The sequence below is a fragment of the Nycticebus coucang genome, chromosome 13 (genome assembly GCF_027406575.1).
Source record: "Nycticebus coucang isolate mNycCou1 chromosome 13, mNycCou1.pri, whole genome shotgun sequence".
NCBI lineage: Eukaryota > Metazoa > Chordata > Mammalia > Primates > Lorisidae > Nycticebus > Nycticebus coucang.
The window spans coordinates 55,812,405-55,830,815 of record NC_069792.1 but is presented as its reverse complement, the minus strand read 5'-3'; the positions used below and the strand labels follow the sequence as shown (position 1 = coordinate 55,830,815).

At 39.3% G+C, this 18,411-nt stretch overlaps 2 non-coding genes across 2 annotated transcripts; both read right to left on the bottom strand.

Moving 5' to 3' along the window:
• Window positions 1-2,483: 2,483 nt before the first annotated feature.
• Window positions 2,484-2,545, bottom strand: LOC128564133 (U7 small nuclear RNA). The gene has a single exon (XR_008374007.1). It is a non-coding gene; the product is annotated as a U7 small nuclear RNA (small nuclear RNA).
• A 4,041-nt stretch (window positions 2,546-6,586) lies between these two features.
• LOC128564236 (small nucleolar RNA U3) lies at window positions 6,587-6,792 on the bottom strand. The gene has a single exon (XR_008374084.1). It is a non-coding gene; the product is annotated as a small nucleolar RNA U3 (small nucleolar RNA).
• Window positions 6,793-18,411: the final 11,619 nt, after the last annotated feature.

Here is an 18,411-nt window from a genome sequence, read left to right as displayed (position 1 = left end):
TACAGAAGCTTTTCAGTTTAATGAAGTCCCATTTGTTTATTTTTGTTGTTGTTGCAATTGCCATGGCAGTCTTCCTCATGAAGTCTTTCTCCAGGCTAATATCGTCCAGTGTTTTTCCTATGCTTTCCTTGAGGATTTTTATTGTTTCATGCCTTAAATTTAAGTCCCTTATCCATCTTGAATCAATTTTTGTGAGTGGAGAAAGGTGTGGATCCAGTTTCAATCTTTTACATGTGAATATGTGATTGACTTCTTTTAGTTAGCATAAGGTTTTCAGGATGCATTCATGTTATAATTTGTTTCAGTGTTTCGTTCTTGTTATCACTGAATAATATGTGTGTATTCCATTGTATATAGACAGCCTGTTTGATTTATCTGTTCATCAGTTGATGAATATTTAGGTTATTTCTGCTTTTTGGCTATTACAAATAATGCTGCTGCAAATATTTGTATATACCGAAGTTTTTTTTTTTTGAGACAGTCTTTGTCACCCATGGTAGAGTGTCATGGCGTCATCATAGCTCAAGCGATCTTATCTCAGCTTCTCAAGTAGCTGGGACTATAGGTGCCTGCTACAACACCTGGCTAGTTTTTTCTATTTTTTTTAAGTAGAGACAGGGTGTCTTGTTCAGGCTGGTCTTGAATTCCTGAGCTCAAGCAATCTACCCATCTTGGTCTCCCAGATTGCTAGGATTACAGGTGTGAGCCACTGCACCTGGTTATTACAAGTTTTTGAGTGGATAAGTGTTTGATCTTTTGAGAAACTTGTAGAGTGTTTTCCAAAGTAGCTGCACCATTTTACATTACAGTGCCCTGATATCAGCACTGTATCAGAGTTCTAATTTCATGTTAGTATGATTGTGGCATTAATGTATATGTATATACATTTTCATCCATGCTCCCATGCTCATAACTCCTGTAGCCTTTGTTATGGTTTTTTGTTACTATGTTGGGTGCTTTAGGCTTTAGGAAACAGAATCTGCCTGGCCTTCTCTTGCCCTCCTTTCATCTACCCCAAGGCGGGACTCTAATATTCTCTGACTTTCTGATTGTGGGTCATAAGACCCTAATTCCAGAGAGGGTCCTGCCCCATACCCTGAAGGCTAATCATATTTCAATAGGGTTGTTCATAAAAACCCAGTAAGACTGGGTTCTGAGAGCTTCTGGATAGCTAAACACACTGGAGGTTCCTGGTGGGTGGTCTTAGGGAAGGCATGGAAGCTCTGTGCCCTTTCCTCCATACCTCACCCTATTTTTCTTTTCACATGTATCCATTGTAATACCTTTTATAATGACCCAGTGAATGTATGTTTCCCTGAGTTCTGTGAGCCACTCTAGCAAATTAGTTGAACCCAAAGAGGTGGTTAATCACTCTCTATCTGATACCCCTTACTTCTGCATAGCACTGATCACTCGTGTATGTAAATTCCTGGTTGCTTGTGCTTTTCACCCTGCTGGATTATAGATTGCATCTGTGCAGACACCATGGCTGCACTATTCACTACCGGATGCCCAGGGACCAGAATAATGTCTTACATGCATGTATAATACATGCTCAGTAAGTTCTTAGTGAACACACAATATTTGCTAAAAATATCTTTTTCCAATTTGTAATTGGCCTCTTAAGATTATGCTTTCAAACAAGCACATAATTACAAAAATGTGGTCCACTTTAGTGGTATTATTTACCACTGTAATTTGCTTTTATATTTTGATAGCACTTTTCTAACTTGAGATCAATTAAACATTTACCTTTTCTCCCCAGTAGCTTTTGTAATGTTTAATTTTATGTAATTAACTTTTAAATTCATCTAAAATTTATTTTTGCCTGTGTTGTGAGAAAACAGTATTATGCAATATCTCTAAATGGTCATTTCCTCTGGTACCACTGTTTTAATAATATAAACCTTCCCTGGTAATTTGGGGCCCTATGTATTGTTTCTTTCCCTCTCAAGGGAAAGAGTCTCGAGGAGGTGTCTCTAAAGTATATACCTAGAAATCCCCTAAATCTCAAAAGTGTTCCTGACTCTATCCTGTTTGTCGCCTTGCACATTATGCTCCCAGAAGGCTGAAGTTGCCAGGAATAGTGGGAATAAGCACTGAACTTTTGGTCAGGTTGGAACACCCAGCTAGCTCTGTGTTGCCATGTCTGCCTTGAGAAAACAGTTTCAATTTTTTAATAGATAATTAAAAAATTGGTATTCCTGCTGTGGGAATTGCATTAAGCAGTAGGTAACAGTGGTGAGAGAGAATTAGACAAAATAGAAAATTTTCTCTCACATAAAAAATATACAGAGGTAGGAAGTCCATGGCTTTTATGCGGCCTCCACAAACTTACCTGGCATGCAGACTTCTTTCTTTCTGCAACAAGATAGCAGTCTAGCCCTTACATACAAATTTTTGGCTTCCAACAATTTTTGGAAAGGCTGAAGGGCAAAAAGGGCTTTCCCTGAAGGTCTGTCCCTATTTTAAGGATTCTTTTCTTGGGTCTTCTGGTGAGAACTGGAAAAGCTGCTAGACAAATTCTAACACAGCTATAACACTTTAAAGGAGTCTTTTAAAAATCCCACATGACAATGAGCTTGGCCTGGACAATAGTATTTTCTGCCATGTCCACTGAGCGAGGCAGACTACTGCACTATGGCACCCTCTTCACAGCTCTCAGGTTTCCATTTGTAGGGGAGGTTCCGTATGGATATTGGCCAGACCAGTTCCTTTGTAAAGGAAGCGCCGTTTCTCCGGATTGTCTCGTATATTACTGGTGGGGTGTAAAATTGGGGAGCAATTTGACAATATCCATTTCAATTTTATGTTTATACTTCTAGGAATTTGTCTGACATGTATATTTGTACACATGCATAAAGAAATATGTAAAATGTAGTTCATTATGGAAATTATTTATAACATCAAAATGTTAGAAAACAATCCATCAATGTAGGATTAGCTAAATTTTGATACATCTATACCGTACTTATTATATTTTCCTTTTTATTATTTTTAGAGATGAGCTTTCACTTGGAGTCTCATTCTGTCACTCAGGCTGGACTGCAGTAACATGATCAGAGCTCACTGTTGCCTCTAACTCCTGGGCTCAAGTGATGCTCTTGCCTCAGCCTCCCAAGTAGCTGGGACTACAGGAGCTGAGCACACCATGGCCAGCTCATTTTTAAATTTTTTATAGAGTTGGGGTCTCACTATGTTGTTTAAATTGGTCTTGAACTCCTGGGCTCAAGTGGTCCTCCTATCTTGGCCTCCCAATGTGCTAGGACTATAGGCAAGAGCCCTCATGCCTGGCCCTGTATATTCTTTTAAAAATGAGATTTCTCTAATGTCCTGATGTAAAATTCACTCTAAGGTATATGTTAAGATACCTAACAAGATACATAACAAGATAAAAACAAGATACATAACCTAGATTAGGGGCTGGCAAACAATCTGACTTGACGCCTGTTTTGTAAATAAAGTTTTACTGGAACACAGCATCTCATTCACATATTGTTTATGGATGCTTTTGTGCTGTAAGGGCAGAGTTGAGTAGTTGAAAATGACTGTATAGACTGAGAAGCAGAGGATATTTACTGTCTGGCCATGTAAAAAAAATAGTGCCTGTATGCTACTGTGTGTGTTATGTATTTACCATTTAAAGAATGCAAAGTAATTGCAAATACCACCTCCAAAACATTTGCCACTTTGCAATTGTAGACCTGAAAATATTCTCAATGGCACATTTGTTGAAATTCCCTGCCTTTAAGGAGGTTGACATAAAAATCATTAAGGATATACAAAGGGTGACAAAAAAATGTATACACACTTCGAGAAAGGAAAAAACTGTATTAAAATTGTAATATTTAATATATACCAATAACAAAAGATGAATACAAGCCACATTGTGCAACTCGTGTAATTGCAGAAGTAAATTACAATTTTAATACAGTTGTTTCTTTTCTTAAAATACACTTTTTTACCCACTTTTTTTTTGCCCCTTCTGTATTTCTGTACGATTCTGCTTTTCTCTTCTTCTTTTTTTTTTTATTGTTAAATCATAGCTGTGTATGTTAGTGCAGTCAAGGGGTACAATGTGCTGTTTTCATATACAATCTGAAATAGTCTCATCAAACTGTTCAACGTAGCCTGCATGGCATTTTCTTGGTTAGTCTATGTAGACATTTGTATTCTGCCTTTAGTAAGTTTCGCCTGTACCCATTCTAAGATGCACTGTAGGTGTGGCCTCACCCATTACCCTCCCTCCACCATAACCTCCCCCCTCCCTTCTTCTTCCTTGGGCCTTTCCTCATAGTCTTGTGCTACAGTTGGGTTATAGCCTTCATGTGAAAGCTATAATTTAGCTTCATAGTAGGGCTGAGTACAATGGATACTTTTTCTTCCATTCCTGAGATACTTTGCTAAGAAGAATATGTTCTAGCTCCATTGATGTAAATATGAAAGAGGTAAAGTCTCCATCTTTCTTTAAGGCTGCATTATATTCCATGGTATACATGTACCACAATTTGCTAGTCCATTTGTGGATCGATGGGCACTTGGGCTTCTTCCATGACTTAGCAATTATGAATTGGGCTGCAATAAACATTCTGGTACAGATGTCTTTTTTATATTGTGATTTTTGGTCTTCTGGGTATAAACCGAGTAAAAGAATTATAGGATCGAATGGCAGGTCTATTTTCAGGTCTCTAAGTATTCTCCAAACATCCTTCCAGAAGGAACGTATTAGTGTGCATTCCCACCAGCAGTGTTGAAGTGTGCCCTTTTCTCCACATCCACGCCAACAACGATTCGGCTTTTCTAAGAATGTAAGACTAGATTTATTCTGTGCCAAAAAAAGCAACTGTAAAGATGGAAAAATTCAATCAAACAATTCATTATTTTGTGTAGAAAGTAACTGGTTTTAAGGTTTTGTTCTTATTTTTGTTTGCCCTGAACAAACTACCTTGCCTTGAGGCAAGGGGGCATAGTAGGAAGAGTTATAACATAGCAAGGTCTCAGACTGGACATGATGATCATTAAAGCCCAGTGCTGGTCTCCATTCTGTGATTCAGTAATTTCCAGCCTTCTTGTTACTAATATTGTCATCATGCTCAATGGCTTTGAATGTATTGCCTGGCCTTTGAAGGGGGTGGGTCATCCAGGCAGGACAGTCTGTTTGGAGTATGCTGGTTTGCCTTCTTCAGATATGAGCCTGTGACTGCAATGTTAGTTAGGTTCATTCCCTTCAGGCGCCTCTTTTTAGTACCAGGAGAAATTACTTCACTTGAAATTGCAGAGACGTCAAAAGAATTTGTTAGAAAAATTGCATTCACATTGTGGCATGAATACTAGGCAGATAAATAGGTATTAAAATACACAGGGAGTCTCCAGGTTATGAACAAGATAGGGTCTGTAGGTTTGTTCATAAGTTGAATTTGCATGTAAGTTGGAACAGGTATGTTTACCTATTATCTGTCAATAACCCCCATCTGTAAGTGCACGTTGTGTATCAGTTGGATGTTTGTAACTTGGGGACTGATTATATATAACACAAATTTGTAACAGTATCCAGGAATAACAGTGGGAGTGATGCAGTTTTAATATGAAATCCTCCTAGGGGTTGTTTCTGGGAGGCCACTTATCTAGATTCTCTTTTGCCCCAAGGCAGAGGATTTTTCTTCCTGTGTCACCCTAGCTTTGGCCAGTCTAATTATTCCAACACACTGATCCATAAACATGTTCTTTTTACTTTAACAAAACACGTTTATATAACCCTTTGGACCTCCCACCTCAGGATAGAACCATTATTATCTCTTAGATATCGTCCCCATAATTTCCTCTGACTCTCATTTCCTTGTATTTGCTGATTCTTTTCTTGCTCTGATCTTAGGTGTTGGCCTGGCCTCTGTTGGCATGTCGCCCCAGCCCCTCATTGATATCCTACCTCTCAGCGCTTATCCCTGGTTCAAACCAAACCAAACCAAACCAAAAAAATCTTTATGAACACCCATAATCACAAGCGTGGCCCTTGCAGATTTGAAGGCACCTTAGCCAACAATCACAGTAATGAATCTGTCCCCTCCTAAGCACCCTTTGCTCCTCTCTGTCTCCAGGACCCACTGTGTTCCTTCATGGTTCTGTTTCAGGCTGTTCTTGGGCTTGAAATTCCCTGCACGTGTCGCCTAGGTTATACCTCTCATCTCAGCTCAGTTGCCTCTGACTCTCCTGGAGAGATTGACACTTTCATTTTCAATCCTCATTTTGTTCTTTTATTATTATTTTTTTTTGTAGAGACAGAGTCTCACTTTGTCACCCTCGGTAGAGTGCCACCATGGCGTCACAGCGCACAGTAATCTCCAGCTCCTGGGCTTAGGCGATTCTCTTGCCTCAGCCTCCCGAGTAGCTGGGACTACAGGCGCCCGCCACAACGTCCGACTATTTTTTGTTGCAGTTTGGCCAGGACCAGGTTCGAACCTATCACCCTCAGTATCTGGGGTCCGTGCCCTACCTGCTGAGCCACAGGTGCCACCCGACTCATTAGTTCTTCAATTTGTCACTATCATATATATATATATATATATAATATATATAAATATATATAAAATCAATCTGCGTTCTCTCCCTCTTACTCCAAAGAGAGAAAAACGATTACCAACGGCAAATGGCAATTGCAGTCAAGCAACATGAAGAGCCGGCTTCACGCCCAGGAGAGAACGCTGCGCCGCCTCCTGGTGGTTTCCAGTGCTCTACACATTCAGAGAGACTTCTCTAGTAACGAACTATAGAAATGATCCCTGAAAGTATAGTCTTTGTCACTATTATATTGAAATAATTTATTTTTGTGCATGGCTTGCTGCTTGGTCACCAACTGTGCATAAGTCATTTTGTGTACCAGGTCCCTTCGACAACATCTGTCGCAGAATAAGTCTATGACAAAAGGTGGTTGAATGAATGTGCTGTTTCTTAAACTTCCTGGCAGCTTTACATAGTTTTACATAGAACTTAAGGTTCTATGAATGTTAAGGAAATTATAACAGTAAATTCATTCACTTATAAATATTTACTAAGTACCTACTATGTGCCAGACTCTGATAGGGGAACAAAACAAAGATACCTGAACTTTCATAGTGATGGGATGCAACAAAGCCTAACAGACTTGATAAGTAATTCAATTCCATCGTGTGGTAGAGATGAGAGGAGCTATAACAATGAAAAATAAATTAGGAGTACTGGTGTTGTGGTGGACAACTTCTGGCCACTTCTTTGTTGTTTTTAAGTACAACATCCAATAATAACCAACATTGGAGCCAAACAGTCTAAGCACTTTATAAACTCATTTAATTTTCATACCGGTCACATGAGTTGGGTAGCTTTCTTGTTACCCGCATTTTACAGATACAGAAATAGAAGAGAGTTTTCAGTAACTTGACTAATGTCATGCATGGCAGAGCTGGGATTTGAACTCATTCAGTCTTATCTGAAAGTTCAGGTTCTTAATCAGTATTAATTAGCACCCTGATATCTATGGGAGGTGATCAATTTCTTAAGTTCTCCACTTCCCTTTTTGTGTACACAATAAAAATTTCTTTCAGAAAGTTTAATTGAAAGACAAGGAATCTCTTTACAGCCAGGGGGCAGCAAATGATTGCTTTTGAACTATGTAGAGGGCAAATGAAAAAAATGCAGCTATAGCTTTTCTAACTGTTTAATTATAGTTAAGCCCTAAAATAAAATAATGGAAGTCTTCCCTGGTCTTTTCTTTATTCATTTAGAAAAAAATTAATTACTTTCCTGCTAAAAGTAACATTTAAAAATATTGCTTTGAAATAACAATTTTACATATAGAATATGTGATATCATCTTGATCTTAATCTTCGGCTAAATATCAGCATCACTAATATTTTCCTACTTAGAGTTTATGACATTTTGAGATGTCAGAATTTATTTATTCTTTAAAAGTATTTTAATTGTATTCACAACTAGAGAATGAAATAAAATGTATATGTGTTTATACTCATATATTCTCAATTAGGAATGGAATTTAAAGTTCATGTATATAAAATATTTTTTCAAATATTAAAAAAGGGCAGAAAGTGGCATGGAAAAATGACCACCAACTTAAATATTCATTTAGATTATAACTGTGAATAATGATTTTGGGGGCTACTGGATATTAGAAAGGAACATTTAGTTTTTAAGGAATCTTAAATAGCAGTAGACAGCAACTTATTAATTCTAGATAACCCAATCTCCTTAAATGAAATGGAAAGGATTAGAACTGGGACACAGGATCCCTACCATGCTGATGGCCATGAATTTTAAAGCCGAGGAAATTAGTAATTTTCTATTAACTACCAGGCAGACACTAATTAGAAGTGCACTTGACACAGGAATGCAAGAATTACCCTTGGAGAAGAGTGGGGGTGACTGGACCAGGGTGGCAGTCTCGTGGGGAGGGTGGGGCGGGAACTTAGGTGAATTTTACACTCAGGCTGTTGGGGTATAGAAGTCCAGCTCTTGCTTCAGCAATTCTGCTGGAGGGATTATCTGTCTGGGCACCACTAGGTGCTGGCTTCACGGTACTAAAAACCCTGCTCCAAAGCACTTTGCTCCACCCACCACCTGGTGTCCACTTCTTTTATGTATAATATTCTCACACTAGCTGCTTTTCATGATTTTAATGGAGAGTCACTATTCTTTAAAAATAGAAAATGGGCCAGGAACAGTGGCTCACACCTGTAATATCAGGACTTTGGGAAGCTGGGGCAGGAGGATCCCTTGAGGGCAGGAGTTCAAGACCAGTCTGGGCAATGCAATGAGACCCCCATCTCCATAAAAAATAAGAAAAAGGAGCATAGTGTTGTGCAAGTATAGACCTAGCTACTTGGGAGTCTGAGGCAGGAGCATCACTTGAGCTCAGGAGTTTGAGTCTGCAGTGACCTACCATCACATCACTGCCATTGCAAGACTTTGTTTCTTAAAAAAAAAAAAAAAAATCCTATTCCCCTACACATTTAAGGTGCTAAGGAAGGAAAATTCTATGTATAGGAAATATTATATATTTAGTATATGTCCAAACGTTTTATATAATAGAAGTATTATATATAATTTTATATAATAGAAGTATTATATAAAATTTACATCATAAATAATTATACATTTACACAACATACATGTATTTATATACTCACATAATATTAGTATGTGTACATTATTCCATTTTTGGTCCTGCTCTATCTGGTCCTCCAGGAGCTGCTTCATCGGCCCACATACTTTGTGCAGACCCATCCCAGGTTGCAGTTCCTCATCTTGCGGCTGGGCCTCCCCTGCTAAATTGCTGCAGAGTCCTGTAACTCTTTTTTTTTTTTTTTTTTCAGTTTTTGGCCAGGGCTGGGCTTGAACCCACCACATCCGGCATATGGGGCCGGTGCCCTAGTCCTTTGAGCCACAGGCGCCACCTTCCTGTAACTCTTAAAACAGTCTGTTTGGTATTAGTTCTAGTATGTTTGTGTGCTAAGCTTCCTGACTGGATTCGAAACTAGTTGAGCATATTCATCCTTACACATTCCACAGCACTTAGCATTGTCTGTAGCAAGGGCCTCCAGACTATTACACATGCTGTTCCCTTTGCCAGGGGTGGCTAGCTCCCTCACTTCTTTGAGACCTTAATCCCCAAATCACTTTTTCAGTGACTATAATCCCACCAACAGCATTTTGTAGCACCCTTTCCTGGCATATTTTTCCCTCAGCACACAATTTACTGGGTTTATTTTCTGTCTAGATTGCAAGTTCCATGAGGACAGAGATTGCAGTCTGCTTCAATTTTGTTCACACCTGTATCCCTACTGCTGAGCACACAGTAGGAGACCTATAAATATTTAACAAACAAAGAAATAAATAGATCAGCAGTATTAAATAAATACAGTAGAATGAATCAGAATATATAGGCATTGGATCTGAGCCTAGAACTAATGTCAAGGGAAATAAATGATTCTTTTCAACATGTGTAGAAGGCACTAGCTAAATTAATTCACATTTCCTAGATCAGTTAAGTTTATGAAAAGCCAACTAATTGTTTCTTTGGTGTTTACAGATTTTTTTTTTTTTAAATGAAGAGTGCATATATAAAGATTTTCAATCTATTTCCACAGACCAAAGGGTCTTTGTCTCCTGGAATGCCAGAGAAATGATTAGGCTTCAAAGACATCTGTTCAGCTCATCATTTTTGTTTCCTCCTGTGGTTTATACAATCAAGCCCATTGGTACATATTTGTTTACATGATGAGGCATATGGTATTGGTCAGTTCTGGCCATAGAAATGTCCTGAAGATTTGCAGTAGCACTGGGTTTCGCAATGTGGTTTTTGTCATTGAAAAATTAGATTTCTTTTCTGGTAAGTAACTGAGAACTGAGCATGTTGACAGGAATTTTGAATGAAGATATTTAGATTTCTCACCCACTGCAAAATAGCCAGAAAATTTAATGAGCTAATACTAAAGTAGTTCTTCTACTCATTGAAGGGAAACATGGTCTGGGCAAATTTGGGGAACTTGACATGACAGAGGAAACATGGAAAATTCTGGGGCTTTTATTAGAATTTTAAACAAAGAAAATAAGTTCATTTCATTTTTTGTTCATTTGAATGCAAATATTTTCCAGAAAGCCTTACCCTTGAAAAGTTTTGCAATTTTTTTTGGAACATAGAAAAAGATAGAAATATGAATACTTGGCTCAGTGCCTGTAGCTCCGTGAGTAGGGTGCAGGCCACATACTCTGAGGCTGGTGGGTTTGAGCCTGCCTGGGCCTGCTAAACAACAATGGCAACTACAAAAAAAAAAAAAAAATAGCCGGGTGTTGTGGCAGGTGCCTGTAGTTCCTACTCGAGAGGCTGAGGAAAGAGAATTGCTTAAGCCTAAGAGTTTGAGGTTGCTGTGAGCTGTGACATATGGCACTCTACTGAGGGTGACATAGTGAGACTCTGTCTCAAAAAAAAATATATGTGAATACTCTTATGAACATGCTATGGTTTTGCGTCCAGAGCAAGATGGCTTTATCTTATAATTCTGCTATGTTTTATTTAGTTAATTTATTTTCTTTCTTTCTTTCTTTTTTTTTTTTTTTTTTGAGACAGTCTCACTCTGTTGTCCCAGACTAAAGTGCCCTGGCCTCACCCTGGCTGATAGCAACCTTGAACTTCTGAGTTCAGGGGATCCTCCCACCTCAGCCTCCCGAGAACCTGGGCCTACAGGCCCTCATCACAACACCTGGCTACATTTTTCTATTTTTAGTAGAGACCAGGTCTCACTCTTGCTTAGGATGCTCTTGAACTCCTGAGCTTAAGTAATCTTTCTGCCTCAGCTTCCCAGAGTGCTAGGATTATAGGCGTGAACCACTACACCCAGCTTATTTAGTCAATTTCTTCCACCTTTAATTAGAATTTTTGGTTGTGTCAAAAACCAAACCAAACCAAAACCAAAACCAAATCCAGACTTAGTAAGGAGAGACTTTATTTAAAATAATTATTGCAAGAGAGGAAAGGGACTGTTGTAATGGAGAGGCAGCTGTTGCCATAAGGACAGCCCTGTGGCTATAAGATCTTCTGGCATCTCAAGAGTTAGGCAAAATGGACGTTTCTTTGATAAGAGGAGTGAATGAGACAAGAAAGAGCTGGTGTGGGCAAGTGGAATGAAAGGATGGTGTATAGGACGTTGGATCAGGGATGGTTTTACCCTGCTGCTGGCCTGTTTTCCAGGAAGGACCCATACATAGAGGTGGGATGCTGGCTCAGGGAGGGTGTGCTGAAGTTCAGGAGCCTGAGGGAAGGATTACGTTGGTAAACAATCAATTTGTTCCCATTGATCGATGGAGATGAGAGATTCAGCTAATCATTTATGAGCCAAAGAATGGTAATTTGGAGGGTCTGTGTCTGGTCTTGCTACAGCTAAACAAGGGGTGTCCTTAAGTCACATAGAAAGAGTGGTTCTCTGCACTAAGCCATTCTGTGGAACACAGAAGGGTGAGGAATTCATTTAACTTTGATGTCTTCCAGGAGCCCAGGACTTAGGTAAAATTCAATATTGTTAGTTTCTAAACTTAGAATGGATTTGGAAAATACTCTGGCTTTTTTCTCTCTTTATAAGATAATTAAAATGAAAACAATAGGATAGTTTTTAGTTTTGACATCTGAAATTTCCTCTTCAGTGTGTTTCTGGGGGAAAGGGAAACATATAATGTGTCTCATTAAAATAAAAAGGTGTAAAAAGTGTTTTTGGAGTTTTATATTCACAGGTAAAGTACATATTGGGGGTATAATTTGCCGATTTATATGGTGGCTGACTTGCAGAAGCATTGCATATTTACTTGTAAATTAGAAATGTAGGAGAAAATAAATTTTTTGAAAACATTGATTAATCGGGGGGCAGAGACAAGATGGCTGACTGAAGCCAGCTTTCCACAGAGGCTCCCGTCCAGAAGGAGAGTTAAAGGACAGAAATTTAGTAAGTAACCTAGTGAATTAGACCTGCACCAAGAGAGAAGGTTGAGGAACGCACATCAACCCTGCTGAGGTGAGCTGCGACCATAAGGATACAAACAAAAGGTACAAAATCCATCACCAAGCGGATGGGATTCCCCTCCCCCATGAGAATGGCTTGGAGTGCCCCACAAACAAACGAGCAACGTTCAAAGTTCCTCCCACTACAATCCACGGGAAAGACCCTCTAAAAACTGGACCTACCTCCCCTACTAGGGTGCCACAGCATTCTCCTGCCAGGCATAAAACTGTATAAAACTGTATATATTCTCTACCTGCAACCCTGAGCTCCCAGCACTCCCCTCCACTCTCACTCTGAGGTCTGGAGGCCTGTCCCCCAGGAGTTCAGATTCTTAGTTGATTTCTTGAGGGGTGTGGACAGTGCCTAACCTGCAGCTGGTCAGTGTTGACTCTGTGGCACAGGAGTGAGGAGAAGACGGTCGACTAAGAGGGAACCCACTGGAGTGGCGGTGCCCAGAGGCGCAGAGCAGCAGCCATCTTTTGGCAACAATAGGGCTCACGCCCGTATATTCCGAAGCCACACCCCCTGTCTCCCTGGGCAACCAGAGGAGGCTGGGCATCTACTCAGGTGGCAACCACCAGGGAACAGATCTGGGACAGAAACGCAGGCCCCGTGAGTAAAGGGTTTGCCTGAGGCCGTACAAGCCTGGGTGGAGCGCGGGGACTAGAATCGCATGCACAGAACCGGGAAGTTCCCAGGGCAGGGCTGACCCAGAGGACCACTTTACTGAGCCTAAGACGCACCCGGCCCTCGGGGGATCGTCAGCCTATAGACAAAGGAAGACAGGAGACCAGAACTGACAGGTAACCAAATACAAACCTGCAGAAGCAAAGACAGAGCCTGAGGTGCAGGCTCTGGGAACTCAGAACAGCTTCTCTTCTACAGGGGAATTTAGCAGGGACAGAAACAAATTCCCGCAAAGTTGTTCTGTTCTGTTCTGTCAGTAACATTAATCAGGTGTGGGGCTGGAACTGAGTGAACACCTCCCAGCCTCCATCAAGCACCCGAGGTTGTGAGGCCTCATTTTCCTCTGCTAGATAGAGGCAGAGCACAGCGGCCTGGCTGAGCAGAAATAGATTTCCTTGTGATTTAGGCAGGTGCAAACCCCTGGAGTATCTGTTCACTACAGTCAACTGGGTCACAGCCTTGTGGGGCTATCAGTGACTGGGTGTGACAGAGGTTCAAGGTGGGGAAGGAGGCATCAACCTTCCCAGACTGATCTATTTGCTGGGTGGGTCCTCCTGTCTCCTCGGAGTACCGAAGCAAGCCATATCTGAGAAGTCACCAGACCCCTGAGATCCAGTTGCCAGAGACCTTTTAAATTCTCCCACCTGAGACAGGTGCTGACTGAGACAATTGATTTGGACCTTTTGAACTGAGCCAATTGCCCGAGGACTATTCAGGTGGTGCCCTGGGTGTGTGGTTGTAGGAAGGTTGGATTTTCCTTTTCCAATTGTTGCCTATGGGGGGCGGTGTGACTTAATTGCTGGTATTTTTCCACAGCTGAGACTTCAACCCAGAATAACTGTTTCACTAGGGTCGAACAGAGACCAGCTGAAAACAAGACAGAACCACTTAGCCCCACCACACCAAGCAGGTCCCCCGACTCTCAGGCCATAGCACTGTATGGGTCCTCAACAAAGCTCCAGGAAAAAAATCAAATGGTGTAAAACAATCATGGGGCTGAATTAGCTGAAAAACTCTGGTAACTTTAATAAGCAGAATAGATCAACCTCCCCAAGGAAAGATATGGCAGATGTAACTGAAGATCCCATTCATAAACAGCTGGCCAAGATGTCAGAAATTGAATTCAGAATTTGGATTGCAAACAAGATTAATAGAATAGAGGAAAATTTGGAATTAGAAATTTGAGGAGCAATTCAAAAGTCATAATTAGAAATTCGAGGAGAAATTCAAAAGTTGTCTCAAGAATTTAACGAATTTGAAGACAAATCCACCAAAGATTTTGACGCACTAAAGCAAGAATTTGCAGCCCTCAAATATCTGAAAAATACAGTAGAATACCTCAGTAACAGAGTGGAGCAAGCAGAAGAAAGGATTTCTGACATTGAAGACAAAGCTTTTGAACGCTCCCAAACTCTCAAAGAGGAAGAGAAATGGAGACCAAAAAGGGATCATTCTCTCAGAGAGCTCTGAGATAATTCAAAGAAGGCTAATATCCGCCTCATTGGAATCCCTGAAAGTGATGAAGTGGCCTCACAAGGCACAGAGGCCCTTCTCCATGAAATTATGAAAGATAATTTTCCAGACATGCCAAGAGATTCTGAAATTCAGATAGCAGACAGTTTCAGAACCCCAGCACGATTTAATCTGAATAAGACATCCCCTAGGCATATCATAATTAACTTCACTAAAGTTAATATGAAGGAGAAAATTCTCAAAGGAGCCAGATGTAAGAAATCCATTACCTACAAAAGGAAGAATATTAGAATGACTGCAGATCTCTCTTCTGAAACTTTTCAAGCCATAGGAGGGTGGTCATCAACTTTTAATCTCCTAAAGCAAAATACTTTCAACCCCGATTCTGTACCCAGCTAAACTGAGTTTCATTTATGATGGAGAAATTCAATACTTTAATGACATTCAATACTTTAATGAAGAAATTCAATACTTTAATGACATTCAATACTTTAATGAAGAAATTTGCCATAACCAAACCAGGTCTTCAGGATATTCTCAGACCTATCCTCCATAATGACCAGCCCAATCCGCTACCACAAAAGTAAACTCACTCAGAAACTTTTGATCAAACTCCAACTTCCACAGTGGTGAAAGGATTAAAAATGTCCACTGGACTTTCAAAAAACTCGATACACAAAATTTTACTAGATTTATCAATATTTTTGATTAATGTGAACGGCTTAAACTGTCCTCTAAAGAGGCACAGTTTAGCTGACTGGATACAAAAACACAGGCCAGATACTTGCTGCATACAAGAGTCACATCTTACCTTAAAAGAGAAATATAGACTCAGGGTGAAAGGATGGTCATCCATATTTCAGGCAAATGGTAATAGGAAAAAAGCAGGTGTTGCAATTCTATTTGCAGACACAATAGGCTTTAAACCAACAAAAGTAAGGAAGGATAAGAATGGTCACTTCATATTTGTTAAGGATACTACTCAATATGATGAAATTTTAATCATTAATATCTATGCATCCAACCAGAATGCACTTCAATATATAAGAGAAACTCTAACAGACATGAGCAACTTGATTTCCTCCAGCTCCATAATAGTCGGAGATTTCAACACTCCTTTGGCAGTGTTGGATTGATCCTCCAATAAGAAGCTGAGTAGGGCAGCACCTGTGGCTCAAAGGGGTAGGGCACCAGTCCCATATGCCAGAGGTGGAAGGTTCAAACCCAGCCCTGGCCAAAAAAAAAAAAAATGACAAAAATACAAAACAAAACAAAACAGAAGCTGAGCAAAGAAATTTTAGATTTAAAACTAACCGTCAAACATATGGATTTAGCAGACATCTACAGAACATTTCACCCCCAAAATACTGAATACACATACTTCTCATCAACCCATGGAATATACTCCAAAATTGATCACATCTTAGGTCACAAGTCTAACCTCAGTAAATTTAAAGGAATAGAAATTATTCCGTGCATCTTCTTGGACCACCATGGAATAAAAGTTGAACTCAGTAACAACAGGAATCTGTATACTCATACAAAAACATGGAAGTTAAATAACCTTATGCTGAATGATAGCTGGGTCAGAGATGAGATTAAGAAGGAAATTGCCAAATTTTTGGAACAAAATGACAATGAAGACACGAATTCTCAGAACCTCTGGGATACCGCAAAGGCAGTCCTAAGAGGGAAATTTATAGCACTGCAAGCCTTCCTCAAGAGAATGGAAAGAGAGGAAGATAACAACTTAATGGGACATCTCAAGCATCTGGAAAAGGAAGAACATTCCAACCCAACCCAGTAGAAGAAAAGAAATAACCAAAATTAGAGCAGAATTAAATGAAATTGAAAACAAAAGAATTATACAACATATCAATAAATCAAAAACTTGGTTTTTTGAAAAGGTCAATAAAATAGATAAACCTTTGGCTAACCTAACCAGGAAAAAAAGAGTAAAATCTCTAATCTCATCAATCAGAAACGACAAAGACGAAATAATAACAGATTCCTCAGAAATTCAAAAAATCCTTAATGAATAGTACAAGAAAGTTTATTCTCAGAAATATGAAAATCTGAATGAAATTGACCAATATTGGAAGCATGTCACCTTCCAAGACTTTGCCAGAATCAAGTGGAAATGTTGAACAGGCCCATATCAAGTTCTGAAATAGCATCAACCATACAAAATCTCCCTAAAAAGAAAAAGCCCGGGACCAGATGGCTTGATGTCAGAATTCTACCAAACCTTTAAAGAGGAATTAGTACCTATATTATTCAACCTGTTCCAAAATGTAGAAAAAGAAGGAAGACTACCCAACACATTCTATGAAGCAAACATCACTCTGATCCCCAAACCAGGAAAAGACGCAACAAGAAAAGAAAATTATAGACCAATATCACTAATAAATATAGATGCAAAAATATTCAACAAGATCCTAACAAACAGAATCCAGCAACACATCAAACAAATTATACATCATGACCAAGTCGGTTTTATCCCACGGTCTCAAGGCTGGTTCAATATACGTTAATCTATAAGTATAATTCAGGACGTAAACAAATTAAAAACCAAAGCCTATATGATTCTCTCAATTGATGCAGAAAAAGTTTTTGATAATATCCAGCATTCCTTCATGATCAGAACACTTAAGAAAATTGGTATAGAAGGGACATTTCTTAAACTGATAGAGGCCATCTACAGCAAACCCACAGCCAATATCGTATTGAATGGAATTAAATTGAAATAATTTCCACTCAGATCAGGAACCAGGCAAGGTTGCCCATTGTCTCCACTGCTCTTTAACATTGTAATGGAAGTTTTAGCCACCACAATTAGGGAAGAAAAGATCGATCAAGAGTATCCATATAGGGTCAGAAGATTTCAAATTTTCGCTCTTCGCAGATGATATGATTATATATCTGGAAAACACCAGGGAATCTACTACAAAACTCTTAGAAGTGATCAAGGAATACAGCAGCGTCTCAGGTTACAAAATCAACATTCGTGAATCAGTAGCCTTTATATAGACTGACAGTAGTCAAGCTGAAAAAACAGTTAAGGACTCTATTCCTTTCACAATAGTGCCAAAGAAGATGAAATATTGGAGGTTTATCTAACAAAGGATGTGAAAGATCTCTATAAAGAGAACTATGAAACTCTAAGAAAAGAAATAGCTGAAAATGTTAACAAATGGAAAAACATACCATGCTCATGGCTGGGAATAATCAACATTGTTAAAATGTCCATACTACCCAAAGCAATATACAATTTTAATGCAATCCCTATTAAAGCTCTACTGTCATACTTTAAAGATCTTGAAAAAATAATACTTCATTTTATATGGAATCAGAAAAAAACCTCGAATAGCCAAGACATTACTCAGAAATAAAAACAAAGCAGGAGGAATCACGCTACCAGACTCAGATTATACTATAAATCGATAGTGATCAAAACAGCATGGTACTGGCACAAAAACAGAGAAGTAGATGTCTGGAACAGAATAGAGAACTAAGAGATGAATCCAGCTACTTACCATTATTTGATCTTTGACAATTCAATTAAAAGCATTCAGTGGGGAAAAGATTCCCTATTTAACAAATGGTGCTGGGTGAACTGCCTGGCAACCTGTAGAAGACTGAAACTGGACCTACACCTTTCACCATTAACTAAGATAGACTCTCACTGGATTAAAGATTTAAACTTAAGACATGA